This window comes from Dipodomys merriami, unplaced genomic scaffold (genome assembly GCF_024711535.1).
Source record: "Dipodomys merriami isolate MVZ:Mamm:240054 unplaced genomic scaffold, mDipMer1.0.p SCAF_385, whole genome shotgun sequence".
NCBI lineage: Eukaryota > Metazoa > Chordata > Mammalia > Rodentia > Heteromyidae > Dipodomys > Dipodomys merriami.
In genome coordinates, this window is record NW_027205437.1 from 138,373 (window position 1) to 158,793 (window position 20,421).

The 20,421-nt window shown below is 42.6% G+C and overlaps 1 pseudogene; it reads right to left on the minus strand.

Moving 5' to 3' along the window:
* Positions 1-230: 230 nt before the first annotated feature.
* The window catches only part of LOC138805100 (MTRF1L release factor glutamine methyltransferase-like), a 418,978-nt pseudogene continuing 398,787 nt past the window's right edge, over positions 231-20,421 (minus strand).

Below are 20,421 nucleotides of genomic sequence, written 5' to 3' on the forward strand. Positions count from 1 at the left end.
TTCCAGTGGGCCCCTGAGTGTCTCCCAATATCTAGATCTCCTACAATTCTTTAGAGCAGCCTGTTTGGAGGCCATTGCCTACAGATCGGCCACAGTACCAGAGAAGAGTCGAGCCTTGGGGTATGCAGCTCATCAGAAAGGCATCTGTCATGGGTGCAATATCGATCTGAGCAGTAATTCGATGTCTCAGACCACGGTTCTAGGCCAGGAGGGGCAGAAGCTGCAAGATGTCACACCAGGTAACGCCTGCTCATGTGGGCATCACAACAGTGTGAGTTTGTCAGGCACACTTTGGGCAGGTGTGGAGTTGAGCTCATGAAAGGCTTGTAGGCTCCGGAATCCACAGCTGGCTGGCTGCTGCTTGTAGCAGACACTATCCCAGGAGACCCAGTGCTCAGGCCACTGCTTTCCTCACCAGTGCAAGGGGGTGGAAGGGGGCAGATGAAGGTCGGCAATTGTAGGCTGATTACAAAGGAGCATCCCTAGTGTCCTTCCCTTGGTGCTGTGGCCCTGTGCATGGATGGAGGGGTAGGTTCCATGGAACTTACTGCCATGGCCCAACCCCTCAGCCCAAGAAGGACTTAGGGAGAAACCACTTGATCTGGCTTGAGAGTTTGCTATGAATATGACTCAAGACTGCCCCCAGTTCTAGCTCAGCTCATCATTACCACCTTCCTCTGTGTGTGTGTGTGTGTGTGTGTGTGTGTGTGTGTGTGTGTGTATGTGTGTGTGTGTGTGTGCGTGTGAATGCACACATTCTTGTACACATCTTGGTACTAGGGCTTGAACTCAGGGCCTGGGCTCTCTCCCTCACTTTTTTCATTCAGGGCTAGCGCTCTACCACTTGAGCCACAGTTTCTCTTCCAGGCTTCGGGTGGTTATTTGCAGAAAAGGGTCTCACAGACTTTTCTAGCTGGGCTGCCTCTGAATAGCAATCCTCAGATCTCAAACTCCTGAGGAGCTAGGAATATGAGAGCATGAGCTATTAGCATCTGGCCAAACTCCTTCTTGGCTAAAACAGACTATCTCTCTCCTAGCTGATCACCCATCTACAGTTACCCCTCCTACCCCAGGCTTCCGACAAAACATAAACTCCTCCCCTGAGAACAAAGAAATGGGATCAGGTTTGAGGTTTATATTCTCCACATAATCAGGGGCTGGTGGGAGCTGACATGGAGGTCAGAGATCTAGGCCAGGGCAAGTAGGCAGCTGTTAGAACAGAAGAGAGTAAGAAAAGACATCCTTGCAGCTAGATGCCAGTGGCTCATACCAACAATCCAATTACTCAAGATGCTGAGCTCTTAGGGTGGCAACTTAAAGCCAGCCCAGGCAGGAAAATATGTGAGAAACTTCTGTCTACTAAACTACGAAAAAAGAAGGAAAGGTGAGTTGTGGTTCAAGTGTTAGAGTGTTAGCTTTGAGCAAAGGAAGCTCAGGGACAGTGCCATGCTCTGAGTTCCAGCTCTAAGATTTTTGTAAGACACCCCTCCACCCCAATCAGGCCATAAATCCAGATTTTGGTCCTCCTAGATCTCACTTCTGTTCCTGCCACTTCCACAGCACAAGTGGCCGGTGTGTGGCCAGCACTGGGTTAAGAAGTGACCTTACACAAGGGGGGCATAGCCAGGTCAAGGCTAATGCCCCAGCGCATTGAGGTACTGGCCATACCAGTCTCTCATCCCCCAGTTCCCTGGCCCTGGAATCTAAAGTCTGTGCCTCTGCATTCTGGGCATCCAGTATTATCTAGAAATACCTAAGAGGCCCAGCTGTGGCTGGAAGAAATACTTGCCTTCAGAAATGTACATTGACATTTCCTAGACACCAACCAATACTTCCAACCCATCTTGGCCTCACCTCCCATGTAGCCCCAAATCCACCTTGCTTGGGCAGCCTTTAGTCAGCTATCAAGCTTAAGTTGGCCAGAGCCACTGGCAAGCACCCTTGCCCCATTCCACTGCCAGACTGCTAGAAGTATGATATGTCGCCAGAGGGCCAGCTGAGGAAAAAGACAGGATATCACATGACTGACCCTGCTCCCCACCTCAAGAGGAAGGCGAGAAACTATGCCAGCCGGCCCTGCAGACCCAGAATCCCCTGGAGGCAGACAAAGATATGGACAGCCGGACTTGGGCCCCAAAGAAAAGCTGGAATGTGCAGGTCTCTGACAATTTAGGACTCATTGTAGACTAAAGGCAAAGTTGCCTACTAAAGGGCTAAAGGCAAAGTTGCCATGGAGCAGTGTCACCATCCGAGGTCAGAAAGAGCCAGACAAGCACCCAGGAAGTGGACAGAGAAAGATGAGGGAATGATACACACACACACACACACACACACACACACACAACACACACACACACACACACACACGTGGGTAGCCCAAGGTCTCGGCAGTCCCTGAGCATCTGAACATCCCAAACTCTGAGAAGATGGCACTACTGTCCCCAGACCAAATGTAGACAAATCAAGAGCCTCTCACACATCTGGAATGGCTCATAACACAGCATGGCATTTCCTTATGTATACACCTCTATGAAGAAAACTCATCCACCTTATCTTTGGTTGTAGGTCATGGGGTTTGAACTTTGGCCTTCCCGCAGACCTCAGATTTTCAGCTGAAGGTGTGCACTCTACCACTGGAGCCACAGCACCACTTCCAGTTTTTCTGAAAGTCTCACTGAGTTTCCTGCCCAAGCAGACTTTGAACCATAATCCTCAGATCTTATCCTCCTGAGTAGCTAGGATGACAGTTGTGAATCAATGGCAGCTCCGAGCTTCAGCCACCTTCTTGCACCCAGGGGAAATCAAACTTGTCAGGCCTCAAGGCACATGCAGTCCTTCACTTCAGACTTTGACATCAGCATCCAAAACCATTCTTCCTTGGGTGGAGAGAATATAATTGACACTACCCTCCCACCCCTGCTCCTATTCGCCCACTCCCTGCCTAAGACAGGCCACAACCTCTGGAGTTCTTGGTAAGGTAACGCCCACCATGCTATGACTTCACACTCGGGAAAACCTGAGGAGTTCTTAGAAATGTCTCTACACTGAGGCCAGCACCTGGTCTCCCAACCACAGCAACCCCACTCCTTCACCCTCTCTTGCAAACAAGGTTTGTCTTTCTTGTTTTACTGGTAGAGAGGCTTGAACTCAGGGCTTGGGTACTGTCCCTGATGATAATTTTTTGCTCAAGGCCAGTGGTACCACTTGAGCCATGGTGCCACTTCTGGTTGGAGATTGGAGATGAGACTCTCATGGGAGCTTCCTGCCTGGGCTAGGAAACAAGATTCTCTGGATCTCAGCCTCTCAAGCAGCCTGGATGACAGGAGTGAGCCACCAGCGCAGGGCTTATGGTGTCTCATTTTTTAGAATTTCCACCTAGTCCTCCTCTACAAACTACAACTTAGTCACTCCACTATCTAATTCAGGGACAGGGAGGCTCGGAATCTGGGTAGGGACATGGGCATTAAAGGGCCCCCTTCACATCACTACCCATCTCTAAGTTCCATCCACCTCCTCTCGATGGCCTGGTCTTCTGTGGCAGATCAGACACACTAGGACTTCTGGGGCCTGTATCCCCTCGCCCCACCCAACCAGTACCTGAGGATTTCTGGGGCTGGCTTCTCCAAGTTTCGGTGGAAGATGTTTGGAGGGTTGCTGATAACCAGTTCCAGGGGTGCCCAGCGCAGAAGGAGGGTCCATCTCCCCTCTGTCAAAGAAGGAGACATGACTCATGGATGGATCTATTAAGAACTACAGGGTATAACAATCCACCTATCACCCATGTCCCTTGGAGTGCTGTTTTATGTTGACAGTCCTTGGGCTTGGCCTGGGGGCCCAGGCACTGTCCCTGAACTTCCTTTTCTTGAGGCAAGCACTCTCCTGGTGCCACTTCTGGCTTTTTCTGTGTATGCGGGACGTAGGAATTGATCCCACAGTTTCCTGTGCTCTAGACAAGCCAACTACTGCTAAGACAAAATCCTAATCCTGGATAGTGTTCTTATGTGACCTCTTGGGCCTGTCTCTGAACAATCTTGTATATCTGTACTGAGTTTCTCACCAGCAGCCCTGGCTGGAAATGAACATGCCCCAATATGTTGTCCTTTATCTACAGCATCTTTACTCTCTATGCTTCCTGTCAGATCCTCCTTGTTAAGAACGACCTCTTTCAAGTGCTGCCTTTAAGAAGCCCACTCTAGTTGCTCTGGTGGGGACAGGGGTGGGAGGATCTTCTCAGCTCCACACAATGCCAACCTTGTCATGCTCTTCCTTCTGGCTGGTGTAGATTGAGAGCGCACAAAGGGGAAAGCCTGGCTTTCACCACCCAATTTCTGAAGGCTCTGATGTACTACCCAGGGACAGGTGCTGTATCACACTCCATGACAGGGCACTCGAGGCCCACGCATTCTGTTGGGAAGAAATGAGGCCATTTCTTTGTGTGGGCTTGAACTGAGGATTTGGGAGCTGTCTCTCTGAGTTTTTCTGTTCAAGGCTGATGCTCCAGCACTTGAGCCACAGCTCCACTTCTAACATTTTGGTGGTTCCATGGAGAGTAGAGTCTCACTTGCTTTCCAGCTTATGGCTGGCTTCAATCTTTGCACCTCAGATCTCTGCCTACTGAGGAGCCAGTATGTCAGGCGTGAGCCTGAGCAAGATATGACAAGCACCAGGGCCTTTCTTTTGAGCTTCTGTTTATTTCGTGTCAACTAGCAAGCCCTAATTAAAATTGTTATTTACAGGAGATCAAGTTCCTCTCCTAGGTCAGTTAATCCAAAGAGATAAAATGTCTTTGGAAAAGGCTTGTCTGAGTTGGCTTGTCTGTGTTTGTGAGAGTATGAGTTTCAGGGATACCTACCCCCATCTCTCCGGTGCTTCATTCTCCCAATGGTAAGTACATCCATGATCTCCACACTAAGGAAGGCGGGTAGGGGAGGGTTCATAAGGTCAAATCAAGTGGGATGATCTGAATTCTATCCTGCAACTGAAGCTGGGAGAGATAATAGAGAGGAGAGGTTTAGAGGAACATCAAGGGAAGCCCCTTACATTTGGCTACAAGTACCAGAGAAAAGAATGAATCCATCCTTTTTGGTAGTAAGATAACAGGTGCCCAATATTCATTTATTTTATTTTTTTTGTGAGTCCCAGGGCTTGGATTCAGGGCCTCGGTGTCATCACTGAGCTTCTTTTACTCAAGGTTGAGTCTCTACAAATTGAGCCACAACACCATATATATCTTTTTTGTGGGGGTGGGAGGTGGTTTATGGGATATAAGAATCTCCCTGCCTGGGCAGTCTCTGAGTCAAGACCTCAGCCTCCCGAATAGCGAGGATGACAGGCTAGAGCCACCAGCACCTGGCCGCCACCATCCATTTATAATTCCCTAGGGCCAGTGCTGGGCCTCCCGCCCTGCATCCCTGTTGTTTTGAGTTGGAAGCAGACATGAGTGGGTTTGATATTTCAACAGCCTACCTACCTTTGAGCATCGTTCCGGGTCAGTCTGATGGCGGCTTCCTCTTTATCCACAGGAATGACTTGGCTCTGTCACCAGAAGAAATATCCCCCAGGAGGTATCAGGTCTGAGGTCTTTCCTCTGCACACCACATCCCCTCCCTGAAACGATACACCCCAACAAGGCAAAGTAGACATAGAGTGAATTCATTTTCTTATAATCAGAGTCTGGCCAGATAGGTGGCAGTGAGGATCAGAGGCCCCTGATTCGGTTGTGCAGTTGGATAACATGATGCCTCCTCATCCACTTTCCTTTAACTGTCTTAGAAGAGGGTAGTGAGGAAGGACTCACCAGATGAACTGACAATGAATAACTATCACGGTCTAGCCCAGGCACAGAGGGGCTTACCTGCAGGAGTGAGTTCAACAGCCTGAGCAAGAAAGCTCCAGACCCACAGCCTACCTCCAGAATGAGAGGGCTATCTTGGGTCCGAGCCACACATGATGATGCTAGGACACCTCCTCCAGCACCCATTCAACAAGTTCCTGTGTATGAGACAGAGAAAGAGTTCCTATGAGAGAGAGAGAGAGAGAGAGAGAGAGAGAGAGAGAGAGAGAGAGAGAGAGAGAGAGAGAGAGAGAGAGAGAGAGAGAGAGAGAGTTAGAATTACACTTAAGCCCTATAATGGTAACTACAAAGGAGGCTGAGATATGAGGATCATGGTTCATAGCCAGCCCAGGCAGGAAGGTCTGTGAGACTCTTATCTCCAAAAATCACCAGAAAACCGGAAGTGGTGCTGTGGCTCAAGTTGTAGAGTGCTAGCCTTGATCTGAGGAGCTCGGGAACAGCGTTCAGGCCCAGAGTTCAAGTCCCATGACTGAGAAGAAGTGGACTTCCCACCACAAGAAGTGGACTGAATAGCACCCATTGTCCTAGGGAGCATGGCAGTGAAGTCAGGTCAGGCTTTCTTTCAGCTGGGGGTCATGAGTAGGTCCCCCCGCTTCTCCATGCCTCATTTTCCTCAGCTGCAACATTGAACAGTGAAGGATCCCCTTCCTCACGTGGATAGGGTAAGGATGAAAGAAAGCCATACCTGTGGCATGATAAATAACAGGCCCCATTTGAGCCCTTTCCAGGAATCTTCCTGTCATATGCTCACAGAATTGCCAAGAATCTTATCTGATGACCACTCCCTCTATGCCTGTCCCTGCCCCAGAGATCCCACTGTATTGACCCCTTGTTTTCTCACAACTGTCCTGTGAGGATACTGAGGTCCGAAGGTTCCATGCCCAACCCAGAACTTCAACTCTGGTCAAGAATCAGCTGCTATCTCTGTCCCCCTGGGGAGCCACCCCCTGCAGGCCTCACCCCCAGACTCTCCTAAGCTCCCTCTGCCACCAACCAGGCCCAAGGGAGTAGACAGTTCCAGGGCACAAAGATCCATTGGTATTATAATTTAACAGTGCTGAGTCCCCTTCAAGCACCTCACCCTTCCAGGCCCCCAGACCTCAGTCACAAAGCCCATTCACCCCCCAAAGATTGCAGTTAGAAGTTACCAAAGGGTCCAGTGCTCCTTGTTACAACCAACTTCTACACACACACACAGACACACACACACACACACACAGACACACACACACACACACACACACACACAAAGCTGGCACAGGTGGTTCCTGTCTGTCATCCTCAATACTCAGGAGGCTGAAGTCTGAGGATCACTGTTCAAAGCCAGCCTGCACAGGAAAGTCTCTGAGGCTGTCATCTACAGTGAACCACGAAATAGCCAGAGGTGGAACTGTGGCTCAAGTGTCAGAGCACTAGCTGTGAGCACAAAAGCTCAGAAACAGCACCTAGGCCCTGAGTTCAAGGCCCAGTTCTTCTACCTCCAAACAGACACAGACACAGACACAGACACACACAGACACAGACACAGACACAGACACACAGACACACAGACACACACACACACACACACACACACACACACACACACACACACACACACACACACACACACACACACACACACACACACACATGAAAAGCCCAAGGCTTCAGCAGTCCCTGAGAACAGAACCGTAAACTCCCTCCATTAGGTCGAGCCTCTCACATATCTGGAAGGTCTCATAGACAAGCATGGCATATCCTACCATACGCAGTGGTATGCAGAAAACTTACTCACCTCTTTTTTTGTGGTTGGTCATGGGGTTTGAACTCTGGGCCATGGTGTTGTCCCTCAGCTCTTCAGATGAAGGTGAGCACTCTCCCATTTGAGCCACAGCACCACGTCCTGTTCTGTGGTTGATCCATTGGACATCAAGTCTCACAGACTTTTCTACCCATGTTCGCTTGGAATCACGTTCTTCGCATCTCTCCCTTCTGAGTATCTAGGATGACAGTTGTGAGGCACCAGTGGCTTCCGTCTTCAGCCACCTTCATATACCCAGAGGAAACCCATCTCCTCAGGCCACAAACTTCTTGCAAACCTTCATTTGAGACTTTGACACCCAGCACTCAAATCCATCCTTCAATGGAGGGAATAAAAACACAACAATCTCACCCCTGCACACATTTGCTCACTCCCTGCCTGCCACAGTCCATGTCCTCTTGAAGCTGTGGCTTCAAACTGGAGCAAACTTGGGGAGTTCTTAGAAATGTCTGTACAGTGAGTCTAGAACCTGGTCTCTCACCACAGCACACACTCCACTCTCCCCCACACCTCCACCATCCTTTGCAGGCAAAGATGTCTTACTTTCTTTTTTCTGTTATGGTGCTTGAATCTGAGCCTGGGTGCTATCCATGATCTCTTAAGCTAAGGTGAGCACTCAACTAATTGAGCCACAGCACCCCTTCCAGTTTCTGGTGGTTTGTTGGAAAAAAATGTCTCAGGGTCTTTCCTGAGCATGCTGTCCTTGACCTGTGATCTTCAGATCTCATCTCCTGAGTACCTATGATGACAGCCATGAGCTACTGGCAACAGGCCAAACATATTTTTCCATGCCTGTCATCCAATACCCTAAGGAGACTGAGATCTGAGGACTGCACTTGGATGCCACCTTTGGCAGCAAAGTCCATGAGAACTCTTTATCTCCAATTAAACATCCAAAAGAGTTGCAAGTGGAGCTGCGGCTCAAATGATAGAGTGATAGCTTTGAGCATAAGAGACAAGAGATAGGACCCAGTCACTAGGTTCAAGCTTTTTCTAGTAAAGACCCACCCAAGAAAGGGAAGCAGGTGGGTATATGGGAGTTGAAAGCTCACACATAATACTCAAGACTCCCAGAACAGATCCCATCCGGCTCTGATTCTCTAGATTCTATGTCCTATGTCATGGCACTATTAGATGTGACTGACCATGCGCCAAGTTAGGACATTCAAGTACAATTTCATTCTGAGGATCCCCTGACCTTATGAAAGACTCAGGATATCTCACTGTCCTGCCTCAACACTGGGCAGTGAGGTGAGTTCTAGTTATCCAACCACAGGATGTGGGAACAAAAGCATTTCTTGGCCAAGAGATGCAGACTGGAAGTCTCTAGGTCCGTCTCTCTCGGGAAGGGGAAAAGGCTTGATCCATCACAGGCATGTTCCTAGGTTGTGAGTATCCTCAAAGAAACAACCCTGCTCAGAGCCCAGTGCCTCTTGTTTTCCCACCAGCCTCCCCAAGCCTGCCCCACCACCAGACTGCCCTCTCTGAATCCCAGATCTGCCATTTAGACTAAAGGCTGAGCCAGCAAAGAGACCCACCCCTGCCTCTGAGAATGGCAGTCACAGGTTCCTAGCGTCCCCTAGAGGAAGTCTCCGGGTAACACAGGTCCTGACTCCCACCCTCATTCCCTGGCTGTCCTATGCCAGTGGCACACTTACCTCTGTCTCTGGTCTTGAACACTGGAGGTGTGATCTTCAGATTGAGCCCTGGAAATCCCAGTCCCCAAAGTTGTACTGCAGAGGCATCCTGCGGTGGACGACAGCCAGGTGCTCAATGGTGAACCCAAGACCCCAAGACTTTTAATAACCCTATGGTTGGTCAAAGGCTCTATCACTGATGGTCTAGATTGTCGTGCGAGATCATGGCTCCAATGTCCTGACACACCTGACCTGGGATCATCCTCCCATTTCATCTTCCTTCTTATCCCTTGCCCCCCACCTTGACACTGCGTCACCCCAACACCTACCTAGCTGTTGGAGCTTTTCTTCTTATCTGACCAGAAAATAAATTTGGTGGGGCCAGGAGAGATTAAAACCTCGTGACCCACCCTGAGCCCTAGGGTCTACATCCTTCTGCAGTCAGCGACCACACAACACCTGGATTTCATGAAGTTGCTGATAGGTCAGCGGCTTGGTCCTACATACTGTCTTTAGACTCTGAAACTTTGCCCACAGAGATTGTGAATGGTTGGCTCACTTGATCCAGGGCCTCCAAACCAAGGCATGCCTGTTCCCCCTTCTTCCGTTCCACTTTTTCTCACTCCATCCTTCCCTCCTGTCACTCTCTTTTCCTTTCTTCTCTCACTCATGGGCCTTGACCTCGGACCCTGGATGCTGTCGCTGAGCTTTTTTACTCAAGGCCAACAGACTACAACTTGAGCCACACATCCACTTCTGGTGTTTTCTTTTTGGTAGTTAGTTGGAAATAAGAGTCTTACAGGATTTCCTGCCCCGGCCTTAAGCCTCAATCCTCCCATCTCAGCCTCCTAAGTAGCTAGGTAACAGGTGTGAAGCACCAGCATCCAGATCAATCTAAGGTTTCTTCATGTGCTATGGAACCAGCAGTGGATCGTTTCATCTATGACTCCCGGAGCCTGTTGCACACTATAACTGTTTTTTTTGGATAAGTATATGAGCATCTGCCTATGACAACACTATAGAAAAGTCCCATTCTATGCAGGTAAGGATCCTGGGGGAGAGGGCAAAGCCTAATGAAGCTCTCCCACAATTCTCCCTCCTCCCTCTTCCCATCCTCCTGGTGCCACCACACTTAACTCTTTTGGCTCCTAGGATGTGAGCCATGATGTACTAGCTGGATTCTTGGGCCTGTGGAATGCCTATCTTCTCAAAGATCTCTGTCCAGCAGCTGACCAGCTCTGTGGCACGCAATTCCCCACTCAGGTGTGAATGAGGTTGCCAGTGAACTGAGGCCTGGCTCAAGGGGCCTCCTCTCCTCCCCCCTGGGGCCAGGAAGGATGGTCTACCACATCCTGTCCCCAAGTTTCATGTTGCAGAGAAAGGATCCTCGAGGTATCCCGGGTTTCTGAATCTCCCAGAGTCCCATGAAGGTGCTGGGAATCATCTTTGCTCACAGCTGAAGCTTGAACTCAGGGTCCCTGAGATTTGTTGCATTTTTAAACAATTTACCATTTGAGTCGTGCCTCACTTCTGGCATTTTGCTGATTAATCAGTGATAAAATTCTCAGGGACTTTATTTTGTGGGCTGCCTTCAAATAGGAATACTCAAATCACAGCCTCCCAAGGAGCTAAGATGAGATACATGAGCCAACTGCTCCCAACTTCTATTTACTACTTGTATATGAGCTTTCACAGACTAAATTGTTTTACACTTTTATTGAGCTCAACTATATCGTTTTCCTTTCCTATAATTTTAATGCCAAATTTAAGAATGCTTCATCTCCAAAATGGTCAAGATGTCTTGACAATTGGAGTCATTGGACTAGAAGGCTGCTGGTATCTAAGATAGTACTAAAATGTTAGACTTGATCCTATCTATATGACTGCTTAATACTATTGCTTTTTCAGTCAGTATTCTTTTTATTATTGGTGTTGGTGGTTGTGCTGGTTGTGGGCCTTGAACTCTGGGCCTGGATGCTGTCCCTCAGCTCTTCAGCACAAGGCTAGAATTCTACCACTTGAGCCATAGCACCACTTCTGGTAAGCAAATTTCTTTGCTTTAATTCACATCACTTTTTTGTTTTATATGCCACGTTTTAATCCAGCTTGAACTTAACATTTGAATAAATTGTTATGTTTAAGTCAATGTTCACTTTTTAATTCTCCCAAATACTGTCTAACCTATCACCACTTATTAAAGCGAATATCATTCCTCAAATGTTTGGATTTACCCCTTACTAAATATTCTTTGATAACATTTACGTGGATATAATCTGGTGCCCTACAGACCCATTGAGCTGTATAATCTTTCCTCCACAAATATAACAATTTTACACTAAGAGTTTTACTATTGGACAGAGAAATATATTCCAGCTTATTTTGCTTTGTCAATGACTAAAATAGTGCTACACAGATGCTTTTACAAATTGTCATAAACATAAATAAAACTGTGAAACTGAGCTCTGTTGTCTCATGCTTGTAATCATAGCTGCATAGGAGGCTGAGATCTGAGGATTGCGGTTCAAAGCCACCTGGAATGGAAATGTCCATAAGACACTTATGTCCAATTAACCACCAGAAAACCAGAAGTGGCACAGTTACTAAATGAGTGGAGCATTCACTTTGAACTGAAGAGCAGAGGGACAGTGACCAGGACCAGATTTCAAGCCCCATGAATGATCAAAAAAAAAAAAAAAAAGGGAGGAGACAATTTATATTATTGCTCAATTGTATCCTCCAATACACAAAAATTATGTCTCCATTTATTTAGATTTTTCTTTTATATTCAGCATTGTATAATTTTCAATAAAGATGGATGAACAGCACTTTAATACATTTTGTCAATATTTGAAGACAGCACAAAGAAATTCACAGAAAACAGTTGAAAAATGAAAGGCAATGGGAATGGAGAAAGAAAGAAACCAGAAACAGGTTAATCAGACCCTTCATTAATATGTGAAAGTGTAAAATATTTCAATAAGTTTTCTCTGTACAATTAATATACACCAATTAATAAATATCTTCCAAAGACTTTTGTACTCAAGTATGGCATAAAGGATAAATACAGATTCTGTGATGAAATGAAAGAAAGAGATGAGAAAATCCATAATTATAGTGATTGTGTAAATAAACTAAGAAATTCGATCAACATTCTGAGGACTCAGTTCATTGGACTAGAAGGCTGCTGGAATCTAGGATTATACTAAAATGTTAGAATTCAGCCTATCTTTAAGACTGCTTACTACTACTGAATTTCGGTCAGTACTCTTTTTGTTGTTGGTCGTGGTGTTTGTGGGGGTTATGGGCCTTGAATTCTGGGCCTGGATGCTGTCACTCAGCTCTTCAACTCAAGGCTAGAATTCTACCACTTGAACCATAGTGCCACTTCTGGTTTCCTGGTGGTTTATTGGAGATAAGAGTCTCATGGACTTTTCCTGTACAAGCTGGCTTTGAAACACGATAATCAGATCTCAGCCTGCTGAGTAGCTAGGATTACAGGGGTGAGCCACAGGCAACTGGCTCCTCTGTACAACATCAACCATAATATAAAATGTAGTAAAATCAATAAAGGACGTGTTTAACAAATGAAGTAAAATGATAACTTACAGACAAATGAATATAATAATATGCATACATGTCTATATACATGTATATACACATCTGTATATTCTTATATATATATAGGTATTAGTATATATACACATATAAGTATGAATATACAGATATATTCATATAGTGTGTATATATATAAATTTATTTAAAGAGACTTGAATCAGAAATATATTAATAGTATATGAATGCCAATGAAAAACTTTAACCATCCTAAATAAGTTATAAAAAATCCAAATACATATCTCTATAGTAATATAATAACAACCAAGGAACATATGGAAAGATCATAACATACCTAGACATTGCATACATATAGAGATTAGTGGAAATAGAAACAATAAGATACCCCTGTACAATCATTATGTAGAAATTAGAATCCTTATACATTGGTATTTGACATTTAAAATTATATAGTCAGTTTTTTGAACATACTGACAATCTTTAAGATATTATATATAGAATTGCCTCTATGATCCAGCATTTTGAATCATAATGTTATATACAAAATAGATTGCAACATATGTCCAATGAGACACATGTACAAGAATATACATAGCAAAACCTTTTATAATAACATATCATAAAGTATTTAAATGTCCATTCAGGATGTTATTCCATTATACACATGCTCTATCCATGAGAAAAGTTTACATGGACTTACTTTAGAAACATAATATTGCATGGGAAAAATGGATAAAATAGACTACATTTTCTAATCATATGAGCTTTTTAAAATTGGCTCATCTGTAGAGGAAGAATATGAAATAATAGCTGCTCAAGGGAGGTAGGTTGGAATGTTGACAGGAAGTGACTAATAATAAATATGGGAGTATGGGGCTGGGAAGGTGGCTCAGTGGTAGAGCGCTTGCCTTGCATGCCTGAGGCCCTGGGTTCGATTCCCCAGCACCACATAAGCAAAAAGGAAAAAACCGGAAGTAGCGCTATGGCTCAAGTGGTAGAGTGCTAGCCTTGAGCTGAAGAGCTGAGGGACAGTGCCCAGGCCCAGAGTTTAGGCCCCACGACCGGACCCAAAAAATAAAAAAATAAAAAATAAGTATGGGAGTATTTTGAGAGGGTAGTAAGGATAAAATGATCTAGAACTGAAGGTAATATTCTTATTCCAACACTTTAACATTCTAAGAATCATTTTACTTTATCGAAGAATTACAAATTGCATTTACATTAACCTTAGGAAAAATTTTAGAATGGTAGTGGGTGAATATAAGTGATAATTTAGAGTTTAAAATCACAGAATTCTATAATGCATAACATTAGTATGATGCTGAATAAGACTATCAAGAAAATATGATCCGTGGTATATCTTCTGAGTGACTAAACATACAATTGCGAATATTCTACAAAATTATGTAAATTGAGGGATGAGATAGGATTGAGAAGAATGAGGGATAATGTATAGGGGCATTGTATAGGGCTGGGAATGTGGCTTAGTTGTAGACTGCTTGCCTTGCATGTGTGAAGCACTGGGTTTGATTCCTCATTACTACATAAACAAAAAATCTGGAATTGGCACTATGACACATGTCATAGAGTACTAGCATGAGGAAAATAAGCTCAAGGACATTGCCAGGGCCCTGAGTTGAAGCCCCAGGACGAGTGAAAAAAAAGGTGTATTGTATTAAGCCGGGCACTAGCGGCTCCCACCTTTAATCCTATATAATCAGGTGTCTGAGGATTGAGGTTTGAAGCCAGCCCAGGCAAGAAAGTCTGTGAGATTCTTATTTCCAGTTAAATCTCGGAAAGTTCTAGCATTCATCCAAAGGCATTCAGGAACAGCATTCAGACCCAGAGTTCAAACCTCAGGAGAGAAAAAAGAAAAAAAAAAACCTCACTAAACACTATTCTTTAACTGCTTTGTCAAAAAGCAACTCCCATACAACTACTTAAAGTTAATTAAAAATATGATAAAACACAAGTCATTTTGGGATCCAGACATAGATAGAATACACTGGACAAAGTAAATTTTATATCATGCAGTTTAATTTGTAATTTGTTCTACAGTCTTCTTAAGTCATTTATGAAATTGACAATGCTGTCAATTATAGGTCTATTTCCTTGAGAAACAGATTGAATTCTGCTATCTTTTCATAGGAAACCATAGAGGTGATTTTTTGCCTCTTATTGAAGTATATCTGATATTTTAAACTAGATTTGTCCTAATACAATATTAATTTAAACAATCATTTCATTAGGGCGATGTTGGTCAGATTTTTTCCAGTAAATCTTATCCCTTATAATACATGAGAGCATGCTGTGAAGTCTCCTATTAATATGCCAAATTCTTTATAAAATTAACTTAAAAGGGGGAAAGATTAATCTTGGTTTCTGATTTTACACATTTCAGTTTATATTTCTTATCCTCATTGCTTTCGGTTGGTGGTGGCACAGTACCCCATGTCAGGAACATGTGATGGAGTATTTGTATTCATGGAAGACAGGAAGTAAAGAAAAGTAGGAATAAGAGTGGAGAAAAGGAGAAACATGAGGAAGTGAAGAGGGAGAGGGAGAAGGAAAAGCAAAAAGAAACAGAAGTAAAAGAAGGAAGAGGAGGAAAGGACTTTGATCTTAACATTCTCTTTGATCACAAGTTCTCAGTGACCAAATCTCTACAACTATGCCCACGTGAGAGGGTTCACCTTTTTATGGTAACATAGTGAAAGCTAATTATTAATCCCAATCCTGGCTCAAGTGGTAGAGTGCTAGCCTTGAGCTGAAGAGCTGAAGGACAGCACCCAGGCCCAGAGTTGAGGCCCCACGACCGGATCCCCCCCCAAAAAAAAGATTATTTCATCTAACTCATAATGATTTGAATTTTTCATAATTTTATGAAATTTCTATTCAAGTTTTTGTCATCTGTTGTGAGGTTCTTTCTTTGTAGTTGAAGAAAAAATAGATACTATCACGATCATTTATTTCTTAATTATTCTATAGAGTAGGTATAACATGAATTTCCTACCATTCAAAAACAAGTTATGTTCAATTCTAGGAATAATTGCATGAGTCATGGAATATCTTGCTTTATGTCATATTGAGATTGATTCAATATCTAAAAATCACTGATGGCATAATACATGAAATTCAATGTTTCTCTGAAATGTCTTAGTAATCAAACTTCAGAAATACATGACCAGTAAATAAAATTTTTATATACTCAAAAAACGTATGAATCTATATTTTATGTCAAAAAATCTTAGGTTTAAAGGAAGAAAAAAATCATGTGACCACAGTAGATAATATTTAATTTAATGAAAAATTGCTTCATTAACTCTGTCAGAGCCTATTGCTTTTAGCTTACATGAGAAATTTGATTAAGGATCCTTTTGTCCCTTTTGAATAATAGAGCATTTCAATTAGTGCAAAGATTCTGACATTTAAACCATTGAATGTATATTTTTTTTATAAAAATGAAAACTATTTTTCACAGTGCATGTTCAGGTTTAATAACTAAATAAATATCTAAATGTTAATTTGTTAAATTGAGCCTCTAGAATTAAAATAATAAGAAATATATTTTATTCTTATATATATCTGTGCTTAATATGGGTTTCTCAAGCTTGTAATCCTCACTACTCAGGAATCTGGGGTTCAAAGCCAGCCTTGGCAACAAAGAAATAATCTTATAAATATGTTCGAAACAATTGCAAGAAAGAAAAATAAACATTTAAATACTTATCCTAGGGTTCATTTCACCTAACATCAACTTATCTGACCTATTCTGCTTGTCACAGACATGCCCCTCCCCCACGGTATAACCACTGCTTGCATTGTAACTACAATGCAATGTTGGTATGATTTGTGGAGGGCAAGGGAAAAATCATATGGTTTAAATAAGGATACAGGTGGACCCATTGCAACAATGAGATGTACAAGTCATTATGTAGAAAAACGAACTTTACAACTTTGACGGGGGGTGGTGGATGGGGCAGGAGGGGCGGAGATGATAACGGTTGAGAAGTAGAAAAAAAGGATGAGGCAACAAAACTTGATAAGAAATGTACTCATTACCTTGCCCATGTAATTGTAACACCTCTGTACTGTATTTTCACAATAAAAAAATTAAAAAATTTTAAAAAGCCAGCCTTGGAAAGAAAGTTCATGAGTCGAATCTCAATTAAACACACACACATCACGACATACACAAACACACAGACACACACACACACACACACACACACACACACAAAGCCAGAAGTGGAGTTGTGGCTCAAATGTTAAACCAATATCCTTGAGAGTTCAAATCACAAAAACAACACATACGCAATATTATGTCTAAATTCTTATTTTACTTTGAGGAAATAAACAATGTCATGGAAAGTGATATTTGTTACATATCCTGCAACTTTTGTGAAGTTGTTTTTAGTATAATTTTTCTTAAGATATAACATAGGTTATTAAAATTAATATTATTCTAGTATATTCATAATTACTTATAACACCTTAAAGTACAATAGTTGGTATTTTTTCTATAGCCATAAGAAATATTCTGAGTAAAAGATTGGAAGAAAAAAATAAAAGAAAAAGAAAGAAAGAGAGAAAGAGAGAGGTAAGGATGGAGGGAATGAAGGAGGAGGGAAAGAAGGAAGGAAGGAATGAAGGAACGAAGGAACAAAGGAAGGGATGGAGGAAGGAAGGGACAAAAACGATTTAATTTATAAAATCAGGTATTTAGCCCAACATAAACTTCATGTAATTAACCCTTTAGTAAATGCAATTTTGCAATTTTCTTTTGCATGTTCCCCATGCATGAATGAATCCAGCAAATGAAGAATCAGAAATACCAGGTGTATTTGTTTGCATCTGTAGTAAATAGGTATGCAAACCTTTTTCTCAGTTTCTATACATCATCAAATAATTATTTGTAAACAATTCACACTTAGTTATAAATATTTTAAAATCTGAGGTAACCAAAGGTTGCCAATACATTATATACTGTGAATACTAGTATTTATAGTGCTATTAATATTACAGTCTTCATTTTTCATTAATTGTAACAATTTTATTTTGTATTTTATCAGACATATTAGCATACTCTGATTTTGGTGACTGTGAGAGTTCTAATAGCAGACCTTAATTAAAATCAAAGGAGATCTGTATTTGTTGGCTCAAACAAATATTTTTGAAAGCAATTAACACATCGGAGATTGTTCAAAGACATCAGAAGGACTTTAGGCTGTACCACGTTTACATGGTTACCTATGATGTGATTCAAGAGTCACTAAACAATCATACTTCACTTTGCCAACACTATAATTATCCTCATTGTAAGAAGAATCATTCACATAATTCACATGATATAAGATTGTCCTTGTTATTATTTTCTATGAAATAATATCCAAATGATACACCACACTGAGTTAAAAAAAGGTTGCAAAGTGTATTGGACGATGTAACTCCTTCCAGATAAGCATGTTGAATTTATATTCCTCTGCCTGGTGAAATTAGAATGAACGTTTCAGACATTACCCTGCAATATTGATCCTGATAAAAGAAGCCTAATATAATTACTCTGCCACGTGAACGTCCAGAAAATAGATTATAATGAACCAGAAAGTGGACCCCATTAGACAAAGAATTGCTTTGAATTACCATTTTTATAATCAATGTTTAAACTTCTAGAGTATGCATAATATACTCCTGATGTTTTTTAAGCCACTTACTTTGAAATGTACTAACAGCCCAGTGGATGAAAAAAAGCAAAGGAGTTTTGATTTAAATTTCACAAATTGAACTGCGCGCTCACACAGAGAGTCTGGAACAAAGGAGCCAGACGCAGTGGGCGAGCGGATTCTACTCAACACCAGCAAAAACCAACAAGGAGTGGACATCTTCATCCTGCAGTGTGCAGACAAGAGACGACCCAGGATCCAAGAATTGATGTGAGTAGAAGTCCGACGTCCTCACTCCTTCTCAGGGAGCAGAGGAGGGAAGGCTACCCCTCCCCCCCCCAGCACCAGTGATCTCCATCTTGGATACCGACAAAGCTCGTAGGAGCTGCCAGCTCCAACCCAGGCCTTGGAATAAAATGAGTCATTTAGCAGGTCACAAGAACTTAACGGCGAAGTGACCTGCCAGACTCGGCTCCATCCAGGGAAAAGTCACCCAGCTCAGGCACCAGCCATTGGAGTGGTTTTCCTCACTGGGTAACCACAGGCAGAGGCTGCCCCTCCCTCTAGCAGCCTCAACAATCAATTGAAAAACAGAAACCCTGAGAACGGCTCCAGGCTGGGCTCTATGAGTTTTTTTTTCACAAAATAGCCCCAGGAAAAAGCTACTGATTGTTGAAAGTCCTCAAATCTACCCAGAATCTAGCCTCACCACTGCATCCCCCTCTTTTGTGATTCTCAAAGCAGATCACCCTCCCAGTAAACTAATCTGGGAGGGGTATCTCAAAATCTTGGGTAAAGCAGAGCATTTTTCTGACTGTTCGAAGAAACTGACTTAAGAAACCAATCAAGCCACGGCACCTCAAGCTGACCAGAGACTCCAACAAGCGGCTGTTTACACACAAAAGGGAGATACAGGATTCTTCCCACCCCTCCCAAAAAAATCAAAAAAAAAAAATCAAAGAACTTTTTTTTTTCTTCTTCGTCTTCTTTTCTTTTTTTTTCTCTTTTTTTTTCTTTTTTTGTTTGGTACCTTATGTATAAATAATTTTTTTCCTTTTCTAAAAATTTTATTAATCTTTAATTTTTGCCTTTTTTGAAAAATAATTGTTTTCCAGTAACTTTTTTTTCCCTCTTATAATTTTTATTTTAGGAATACATGAATGTGCGTTTTCCTTTCTTTTCTTGTCTTCTTTCTCTTTTTCTTTCTTTCTTAACTATCATTTTGTTTTTTTGTCTAGCTCTACTGAACTTCTGAACTTTTTTTCTCCCTTTCTAATCCTTTTCACCTTTTCCTCTCTTTAGATCTTCTTTATGTGACTTAACTCTTGTCCTGCACATCCTCAGATAAACCTGTAGTTAACTAGTAGACCCTATCCCCCATTGTGTACACACTTAATCCACAAATTTATTACTCAATTCAAAACCTCCAAGACTTAAATTCCTTAATAGCAGTACTACCTCTTTATACCTATATAATATTTTAAGCATTTTCTTAAGTTTTTCACTTCTCCTCTATGTCCCTACACTTCTATTAATATACTCACATTCCTCTCTAAATAGATGGTCTTTTAATCTCCATAATAATATTAATTTTTTTCTGGTCTCTTTTCATTTCCCTTTCCCTTTCTTCTTTTTTTCTCTCTCTCTACATGCATCCTACCCAACCTATTTCCTGCATTGAGATTAGAACATAGTTAACTCTCCCTGTGCCTCCCCACACCAATCTGTTCCTATTTTTTACCCACATCTCTCCCTAACCCTAAAAATTTCTGGTTTTCCAAATTCTTCTCTGCGGTTCGAAGTCCATTAACATATAGTTGTTTGATGTTGAATATATGTATCTGTTGAACTAGATTGTATCTGTAGACTATTGACTGTATAAATGCAAAC